This window comes from Miscanthus floridulus, chromosome 10, assembly GCF_019320115.1.
Source record: "Miscanthus floridulus cultivar M001 chromosome 10, ASM1932011v1, whole genome shotgun sequence".
Taxonomy (NCBI): domain Eukaryota; kingdom Viridiplantae; phylum Streptophyta; class Magnoliopsida; order Poales; family Poaceae; genus Miscanthus; species Miscanthus floridulus.
In genome coordinates, this window is record NC_089589.1 from 65,403,848 (window position 1) to 65,414,715 (window position 10,868).

Here is a 10,868-nt window from a genome sequence, read left to right on the forward strand (position 1 = left end):
AACCGGCAGGTGTGGCAATAATACACATGGTTCGTGACTGACAGCAATATGCAGGCATGCAGCACGAAGCTATGTAGGTGTGGCAATAAGGCTGTGTGACACTTTGTGGAACCCATACAATAATTGGATGTCGGAGAAGCGACCGCTTCATTAACCGATCGATTTTGATGGTGCAGCGACAAATAGACAGCAAATCTTAGTTTCAAGCAAGGTTTTAAATCTCCGGCTAGCCTCCGCTATCTCCGGCTATAGCTGTTTGATGATTTAGCTAAGTTTTTTATGTACAAGTTAGCCCTTAGTTGCCGCTATAGCCCGCTATAGCCGGCTATAGCTTATTTTTAGACACAAAAAGCTAAATGGCATAGCCGGCTATTTAAAACCTTGGTTTCAAGAGGATCGATCATGTCCATGCTAGGTGACGCCACCTCCGGGGAGATGGCAGCCGGCTGGCACGCCGTGTTCTTCCCTTTCCCAGCGCAGGGCCACGTCGCGCCTGCGCTGCGCCTCGCCAAGCTCCTCCACGTCCTGGGCGGCGTCCGCATCACCTTCGTCCACACCGAACGCAACCTCCGCCGCCTCATCCGCTCGGGGGGGCCTGCCACGGTCGCCGGCGCCCCAGGGTTCCGTTTCGTCACTGTTCCCGACGGCCTGCCACCGCCGCTTTCCGACGAGGACGAGGACGACCACTCTCCGCAGCACATCGCCGCCCTGCTCTTGTCTTTGGAGGCCTCGGTCCCGCGCCTCAGGAACCACCTCGACGATGCCGCCGCCGACGGTGTACCAGCAACCTGCGTCGTCTCCGACATCGAGTGCGTGCTGCGCTTCGCCAAGGACGAGGCGCGCCTCCCGGCCGTGGCCTTCTGGGTGATGAGCTAGCGCGTGCTCGCTCATGGCGGCCTTGCACCTCAAGAAACTCGTCGACAAGGGATTCGTTCCACTCAAAGGCAAGTGATCGATCGAAGCTGTGTACCTCTGTGACTGTCACTGTCTGACCAAGCATGCATGGTTCGTTTTAATATATCGATAGTTTCGTTTTGCAGGTGAGCAACTGAGCAATGGCTACCTCACCAATACGGAGATTGACTGGATGCCAGGGATGCCCGAAAACATGCGCCTGCGAGACATGCCAAGCTTCATACGTACGACGGACCCCGACGACGCCGTGCTGCGCGCCGTCGTTAGCACCATGGACTGCTACCATCCTGCTGTGCTGTCTGCCGTTATCCTCAACACGTTCGACGAGCTCGAGGGCAAGGTCGTCGCCGCCATGTCGGACGTCCTCGTTCCTCACATATACACCGTCGGGCCCCTTCCACTGCTGAGCGAGAGCGCCGGCGCCGGCGGCAGTGGTGGCGCCGCCAGCCTCTTAAAGGAGGACAAGGGCTGCCTAGAATGGCTTGGAAGCAAGCGACCTGGCTCCGTGGTGTACGCCAACTTCGGCAGCATAGCCGTCTTGACGAGCCAGCAGCTGGTTGAATTCGCGTGGGGTTTAGCCAACAGCGGCTACGACTTCTTGGCGGTCATCAGGAATGACCAAGCCAAGAAGAGCACTGCGGCGGCGCTGCCACCGGAGTTCCTCACCAGTGGCAGGGGGGAGACGACAAAGGAGAGACGAGGCTACGTTGCGAGCTGGTGTCCCCAAGGGGAGGTGCTCCGGCACGAGGCCGTCGGCATGTTCCTGACCCACTGCGGGTGGAACTCTATGCTCGAGAGCATTGCGTCCGGCGTGCCCATGCTGTGCTGGCCCGTCGGCGGTGATCAGCAGACAAACTGCAGGTTCGCCTGCACCGAGTGGGGTGTAGGCATGGAGCTTGCCGGCGACGGCGCAGTGCTGAGAGACCAGGTGGAGGCGCAGGTGATGGAGGTCATGGGAGGCGAGAGAGGAAGAGAGATGAGGCGACGAGCTGCCGAATGGAAGGTGAGTGCAGCTGCGGCAGCACTGCCATTGCCAGGTTGTGGTGGGACTTCTTGGGTCAACTTTAACAAATTGGTCAACCAAGTGTTCAGCCCACGTAAGGACGCCCATTGACAAAACTAGAATCTGTTGCTTGTAATAAGTTGTATAATACACAAAGCTCGAATGCATGCTCTCCATCATCAGTTGTATTGCAAAATCATTTTCATGTGCACAGAGCCAATATCTACTGTTACGCCATGTGGGATGGGCTTCATGTGTAGCCCGCTTAGTGTACCCCGCCTTACTTTGGGCTGTCTGTTATCCATGCCGTGAGGACGTGAGGTACACTAGATCAATATCACCGACACTGTAACTTTGGTTTAGGTTATATCTCCTTCCAATGTCGTTTGGAAAAAGCAAAAAAAAAAAAAGAGTTTTCAAAACTCTAACAACTTAAAACATAATATTTTTTGGATTCTAAATAATTTCAAATAAAAAAATTATCAACTACAAAGTTGTATATCTCTTCGGGCTCTACAATTTTGATTTAAAGTTTGCCTTCATACAATACTGGTATGTTGCATGCTAGCTTTAAACTATCAAGAGATCTCAAGCTAAGTGCCAATATACATTTGTTGACTTCAAAAAATGAACATGGCGCACGCGCTCCAGCCTCGCCGCCAACACGTCAGCAAGCTGGGAGAAGCCAAGTGGAGCAGATCCCGAGATCTCTCAGAACTTCAGAAACACAGGACCGGATGGTCGTGACCTGAGGCGTGCCAGTCAATTTGACCCTGTAATTGACAAGGAGGAAAGATTGATTAGTAATTTAAGGCGCAACATGCTAGTGTTGCTCCAGACAGTTCCAAGTATGCGTCTGAATAGCCGATAAGATAAGGCTATCAAATAAAGAGTTGATATCCAGCATGTTAACGATGCAGAGTGAATAAAATAAATGTTATCGATAATTATCATGTATTAATTATGCAGATTTTAATAGCCGATGATCATGAAAACAAGCGGAAGCATAAAGAATAGGTGTGAAAGCATTCATATTAGTTCAGAATCATACTAGCTTTTGACCAGGACAAAAACATGTACAAGCATTGAAAATAGCTTGTATATCCTCAATAAACAGGATATCGACTGAAATAGCCGATTCCAGTGATATTGTCCTACATCATGCAAACACTTATTCATTGGACATAAATAAATCTACAAACTAACTAAACTCAACCTATTATACTGCCAAAAGATCGAATCAGCTGATGCAACATTGACGGTAGGACCCTAGATCAGAGATCAGCAATCGGTAGATCTACTTATATCTCAATAAAGTCATGAAAGCAAGTCATACGCATGATAGCTCAAGCTATTGGCTAAATAGCCGATAGAAACATAGTGAATGAACGACATCATGTTCTCTTAATAGATAAATTCACTAACTAACAACACTCAATCTATTGTACCGTCAACAGGTCAAGTCAGTTGATGCAGCATTGACAGTAGGACCCTAGATCAAAGATTGATAATTGATGAATCTACCTCTTAGTAGAGCAAGACTTCGAATACTTTCTATGTTCGATCAAGATCAAGATAAATTAGTCGATTTGAGCAGAATCTAACGTCAATATAGGCGTGAAGCAGAGGCAGACGATGGATCAATATGGTAAAGACTAACAAATCCCAATCTAGATCGGATAAATTGTGATATTATATTAAACAGTAAACGATCTAACACAATATCGATAACTTTAATTAGAATCGACACCTACCAGAGATCAATAAGCTGATGTAGCCTTGTAAATAACAAAACCAATCAATAACTAATCTATAACATGACTCACAAGAGGTCAATTAGCTGATGCAACCTTACGAATAACGATACAGATTAATAACTAACTTATACAACGACTTGTAAGAGGTCAATCAGCTGATGCAGCCTTATAAGTAATAATGCAAGTTGTGATGGATACTCACAAATAAGCCGGAGGTCAATCAGCTGATGCAACCCTGCTTGTTTGAAGAACTCGCTGAGATCTACTCTACTCCTACTCCTAGGGTTGGCGTAAGCCAAAAAGTAAAGGTACGGGTTTTGTGATTGATCGAAGGATGTCCATTACAATAGCCGGAGTTCAATATTTATACCCGAGGCTTGACTACGAGTCCTGGTCGAACAAAACCAACTACAATATTAGAAGACAAAACATCCAAAATTAAGATAACTTGGACTCCAATTTTTCCCTACTATGAAGTCCATCATGCCTTCTCGCTTCTGATAACTGCCATCTTTTATCAGTAGAGCCCACTTCCGAGATGATAACATCATGAAATTCAGTCGATTTCAACAGTGTCTTAGTTAGCCAATCCTGCAGAATTTTTGGCTTTTCTCAATAAATCTTGAAATCCGGGGTCCTATGTACTAACCCAAATTTTGGTGTCAATACGTGCCCCCCAATTTCTGATGAAATGATTTCATTCCGAAATTCTCCTTTGCACCAGCCTCAGAAGCTGCTGGTATGCCTTTACTAGAAACCAAGAGAATCGCTTTGGTTCCATTGGCTTTGCTCTGTCACTTTCACTCCTCCAACCTGTTGCTCGTAGGCTTCATGGGCACACTATCCCTTTGTTGCTATCCCATACTCCAAGCCCTCATGAGCACACTGTTGTTTCACGGGCATTTGGACTCAGCTTCTTTGATGGGCATATATACCACATCGGCCTTACCGAAAGATTCGAAGCTTCCACCATGTTCTTTCCATTTTCATTCTGTCAAGCATCTTCACCTCTGCTTGACCCTCCATGAATCAATACTACATCATAGAAACCCCTTGTGGCTAGAAGAATTCTTGTGATTAGGGTGATTGTGTCATCCATTCTAGCATCTTGTCGAGTATGGGAATCAACCGCTGCGGCTAGAAGAATTCTTGTGATATTACCTGAGTCTTCTCACCCTCGATATAAGGCTATTCCAATGTTTGCAAGGGAATGAATGCGTGGACACCATCCCCTTGTTTGCTCTGCCTATGTCAAGAAGCCTATGAACAAATCAATGCGTTCTTCATAGGTTTTGGCGGTCACTAACGATCGAATTCGACTACCAAATAAAGTCCAAAACAGGAGAAATAAATAATCTTTTGACACATATACCTTTACTATTAATATAGTTCCACTTGTATTGGAGAAAACATGTTTTGTAGGACACACATTCAAATACAATTGGAAAACCAAGCAAAAGGCGCAATCAAGCAAAGCGTAAAGCAGATTCGTGCAACCAAATACCAAAGAATTAAGTAAAAGCCCATCCAAAAGCCAATTCTGGGCAGGGCACCGACATGGATAAGGTCTAGGCCCACCCAAGAACCAACCACACGAAGGCGGTCGTGAGGCAGGCCCACCAGGGTGCGGCCGTGCCCTAGTTGCAGCCTCTCGGGCCCACACTTCTCTGGCGGTTGCATGCCGCCATGCATAGGCGGTTCCCAGGTGTTTCCTTATTTTCCAGCACCAAACCGACCTCCATGTCACTATATAAGAAGGGGTAGTGCTCATACTCAACACACAACATTTGGAGCTACACACCTCACTACCCTACTCTTGTAATCTTTTAGTTCTTAGTAGTAGTCTTGTGAGCTAGCAACAACTATCAAGGAGGGATTGGCTTCTTGGAAGAAAAGAGAGAAAAGCTTGGTATCAATACGAAGAGAATTTCTTCCATAGTCATGCTCTCATATCATTTATATAGTGGTACATATGAACTAGAGTATACTTATCTTGTTATAATCATGATATATGAACTAGCATATAGTTTATGTGTTATGATCTTAACATGTTCAACTTTATGCATAATCATTCATATGACTTGTATGAGTAGAAGTAGAGCAAGGGTTGAGGTGACGGTTCGTCATTCCTTCGGTTTTGCCCATATTCTTGCTTGACGATCCGTAGAGTTGGAGTCTCACGTGCATATGGGTAGTTTCCTTATACACGGGCGTGGTGTGCTCAGGTACATGGGAACCTTCAGATATGATGGTGCCCCACGTTTGAGGGGTAGGCGGCAGATGGTTACATCCATGTTTGTCCTTTGTAATCCCCCATGTTCAGCTACTATGTAGGAGTCTTAAAGTCTCTATGGCTTGCTAGCAGACCAGTGCCCGGAGATCTCCTCATTCATCTCACCTTTATTTCTAACTCTAGTCATATAACTTGTATGATCTTTAACTGTTCTTTGCACGGCTATATTGGAACATGCTAGCTCCACATAAGAATATTCTTTTATTCTTTATTTTCCTTTTATCCTTGAGGTTAGCCTAGATGTGTGTCCACTATCCTTGAATTACCATTTTTACCCCTATCATGAACTATTGGTCCACTATGCAAGTATGTAATCTTGTTTATGCTCATGCTAGACTCTTTACACCTTGCCCTGCCATGGTGTGGTGTCCTCTAGAATCTTCTAGATCCTTCTAGTGCCTGTTTCACTATGGGTAAGCACGATTAACTCTAACATATTGGTCCACCTTGATAGATTTCTAAATAAACCCTGCTGAAAACATAGATTCACCAAAACTTGTGGAATTTGTAAGTTTAAACCCCTAAACCTTTGTTGATGATTACTTTCATGCCCTTATTCAAGTTATATTGACATTTTACAATGTTTGTTATCTACCATCAACAGATATGTGGAGGAGCTCTCGGTGCCCCTCTCTAGGTTGCCCCTGCCCACAGATGAGGAGTAGAATGGTCTATCTCGGATCCTCCTCCCCCCTAAGTTTTGACCTTATCCCTTATATACCAAGATAGGTTGGGTACATGGCGGTTTGTGGAGAAGTGTCTACGGTCTACATGCGATGGAGTCTAGGAGGGTCTTGCAGTGGTGCTCTATGGACCATGGCGGTGTCATGGAGCTGAAGAAGCCTTGGGCGTTGTCCGACTGCTCTGTTCTAATACTCTGTGTGTCAGGCTATGTCGGCTTGGACCGGCCTCCCCCAGGTGGACCTTCTAGAGTCTTCTTGGAGGCAAAGGAGGTCGGCTCCAGGGGCTGACGTGTAGGCCTGGGAGCCTCCTAGTCCCTAGAGGCCGAGGGGACTTGTCTTCTTGTGTCACGCCCCGTGCGTGACCCTATCATGGGGGCGGCCGATAAGGCCACGCCTGAAGTGCTATGCCTAGGAGCCCGGCTAGCGTCGTATGCCCGGGCAGGAGCCTAGGGCCTAGTATGGGCCATCGTCGATCGGAGCCTGAGGCTCGGGGAAGCCCCTGAGCCCTGAGCAGGGGCTACGCCATGCCCATGCTCGGTTGGGTATCTTTGGTTGGGAACCATTGATCCCAAGGCTTAACATACCCATATGTTAGGATCTCATTAGGAGCCCCCGAGCCCTTCGTGGCCTCAGTTGGCTTGGTACGTGATGGCAATGAAGGGCTAAATTCGATCTTCTGGTGACCAAGCCAGCCATGGTAGGGATGCCTTCTGCTGACGGGAGTGCAATGCCCTTCATGGGGCCCTATCCTATGTTTGATGGGGGTGCTCAGCTATCGGGGCCAACCGATAGATGTGCTGATCCCTTCTGGTCCTATGTGACGTAGGTCTATGGCCCAAGCGAGGGTTTGGTGAACTCGTCTAGGAGTTACCAACTCTAGGCCTGGGGGCACCCCTCCTTTTGGACAGAGCCTACCGTGGGTTAGGTGATTGAGGGTGTCTGGGCTCTGGCTTGGGCCCAACGGATCACTCAGCGCGCAACACCCTTTTGAGGGCTTTAGTAGCAGGCCCCGACCCTCTCGGGCTGGCCTTCTAGGGCAAACCTTCTATGGCCATAGGTCGGGTGCGGGGAGTACGCCAAGCTCGAGTAAGGGACCCTCATTGGGTCCACCGCTCAGTGGCTCCCGACCCAACTCTGGAGAGTTGGTTGGTTTTATGGGTGTGTCGCCTGATCACTCGTCGATCAGAGGGTCAGGTTGCTCCGTCTGGGGAGCTGGTGCAACCCCCAAGGCTACCATGCGGCCTCCTTGTCAGCGGGTGCAGTGGCATCTGGGCACATCGTTTTTGCTGATGCCTTGAGCAGGCGCTTTGACGGCACTTGGGTCGCCGTGCCTGGCGGAGGAGTTGTGGCATGCACTCCCACATCATCCCACTTCGTCAGAGAGATGGGACATCGGGCCACATGGAGTAGATCTAGTGGAGGAGGAGCTACGACACTTGGTCCACGTAGATCTAGGCCGTTGATGGATGCCGGTGGGCCCGAGGGGAGTTGAATCCCCTCAAGTCCTATGAGGAGGCATGCGTGGAGTGGGCAACGCACTTGGTGGAAAGTGGAGCGTGGACTTGACTCATTGTCAATGCCTCCTAACTCCACCTTTACTACATGGCCACCATCACACAACTACTTTGAGGCATGCTGCGGGGATCAAAGGGGAGCATGGCTGGTTCCCTGAGTTCTCTTTAGTAGTCGATGGCTGATTAGAGGGCTCAAAGCCACTCATAGCACATCGACTACGGCTACAAAGAGGGCCCTAGGGATGCGGTGCCTTCTATCCCTCTTCTGGCTCCTTCTCTTCTTCCTCTTAGATCCAACTCTTGGTGGCCATGGCGATGATGGAGTGCTACGCCTCCCTCCGAGTGAGCCTGGCTCCCTCCACAGTTGATCGCTCCCATGAGGGTGGAAGGACTCCAGCGAAGGAGGGCGATGACATGACGCTAGATGCATCTATCATGTTCCCTTCCCTAGAGGGTGGAAGGATTTCAGTGATGTCACTGGAATCCTCCCTTCCTTTGACGGGGAGGGGGAACCACGACATGTCGGTCACTACCCTTCCCACCCCGGCGAAGGCGGGCCACCGGCCTAAGCCACATGCGCCATAGGGCTCCGACCCAGAGGTCAGGCGTGCCCTGTGGTCTCTGCCACTGTATAGGCAATAGTTGATCGTGGTTTTTGTCGCCATATATTGTAATCGGGTCGTTGCCAATTAATGAAATGAAATTACTTTCGTTTGTAATCTCATTGCTCGTGAGTCATGCTCGGAACTTCGGTCCCTCGCTAGGATGGGCTATTACGATGATGGCCTCGGTGGCCAAGATTGCCGCGCCCGTGCTACTAGCGGGTTAGTCCATGAGAACCCAAGTTTACGGTCATTCCGTGCCCCCCCAGAGGGGAGATCCTCAGCTTCCCAATAGAGCCACTCGTATAGTTCCTGAGCCTATCTATCGGGGCTTAGGGCCTCGTTGCCTCCCTCGTTGGGTCACCATGAGTGGCTCTAGGTTGGTACTTGGACATCACATGATGGTTAGCTGGCTTCGCTTCTGAGCATCCGGCTAAGGCCTCTGGTGCCCGACCATGGGTGTCCCTCACACTTTAGGTGTCTCAGGAAGCCTTGACGCCTCTTGGGCTAGCCTTAGAACCCTTAGCGATGCCCCTCTTGGGGTTCCTAGTACCATCGTGTAGCTAGGAGACCCGATCCAACAAAGGATCGAGAAGCACATAGATAGATGTAAATGAATGAAATGGACACAAGAGAAGGGAAATAAGACAGAGCTGGTAATGCGGTGGCTGGGGCCATTCTGTTAGCGCCTTGCCAACCTTTCACCCATTCGTCCTGCTTTGTCCGTTTGATCCTTGGCTCGCACGGGGGCCTTTTGCTGTGATCCTCCTTCAAAGGGGGCAACATGTGATTAGCTTAGTCGATCCTTTGACATGGCCGAGCCACTGCTGGAGTCACTTGAGATGAAGGAGATAGTAGTGCAGGCAAGCAAAGTAAGAATGTCGGGAGGATGGGACTTATCTTGATTTTTGTTGTTGGAGAGGTGGGCCAGCAAAGGAGCTCGATAGGCGGACACTGGCTTGGGAGGTGGCGCTTCTAGGTGGATGCCTCAGCGGTGGCCTTCCCTCATGGGGAAAGGTTAGAACTCACCTCGATCGGGTCAACCGCTTCTGGGGGGCCGAGCGCCTAGTTGGAGGGTCTAGCCGAGCCATCGCTACCGCTAGGAGTCTTGGCCGCCTCGCTGACGCCTGGGTGGTCGGGCACCGCTGCTTCCTTTGTTGCTTCTTTCGCTGGTGCCCTTCCCGTGTCATGGCCAGGGCCGTCATGAGCACAGGGGCCGATGAGCGTGACTGCTTGGGCGACGCAGTCCTATGCGTAGTAGTAGGCTTGTTCGAAGCTACCTTCAACGGTGATGACTCCCTTAGGGCCGAGCATCTTTAGCTTTAGATAGGTGTAGTTGGGGACAACCATGAACTTGGTGAAGCATGGCTTGCCTAGGAGGGCGTGGTAGACGCTGGGGAAGTCGACCACCTCGAAGGTGAGTGGCTCCTTATAGAAGTTGTCTGGCTAGTTGAAGGTGACATTGAGCTGGATGCACCCCAGGGGCATAGCCTCCTTCCCCTAGATGATCCCATAGAACGACACCTTGTTGGGGCATAGGCTGCTCTGCGGGATGCCCATCCTATCTAGGGTGCTGGCATAGAGTATGTTGAGGCCGCTGCCGCCGTCCATCAACGCCTTGGAGAGGCATGTGGTGCCCACGATTGGGCTAACCTCGAGCGGGTAGCGTCCCATGTGGGGGACACGATCGGGTGATCCCCCTAGTCGAAGGTGATGGCCATCTGGGACCACCGGAGTCACATCGGGGCGGCGAGGGTGTGGACAATGTTCACCTCTTGCTTGGTGATGCGGCGCTGCTAGTGGGACTTGTACACCTAGGAGCCCCCGAAGATCATGAGATAGGGATCGGCCTTAGGGAACTCGACATCGTCTTCTAGGGCAGCGTCCACTGGTCCATCGGCCTTCGAGGCTGGCTTCGAGGCCTTGCCCTATTGGCTGAGGGTGCCATGGATGTAGCCCCTAATGGTGGTGCAATCCTTGAGGTGGTGCCTCACCTGGCCTCCATGGAATAGACAAGGGGCTTCGAGCGTGTTCTCGAAGTGCTTGGCCCGTGTGGCGGGCCCATAGTGTTGAGGCCTAGCGATGTGGTCGGCCGCTACCA

General features: G+C 50.2%; 1 pseudogene; it reads left to right on the forward strand.

Moving 5' to 3' along the window:
- The first annotated feature begins 220 nt into the window (after positions 1–220).
- Positions 221–2,260, forward strand: LOC136484812 (7-deoxyloganetin glucosyltransferase-like; annotated as a pseudogene).
- Positions 2,261–10,868: the final 8,608 nt, after the last annotated feature.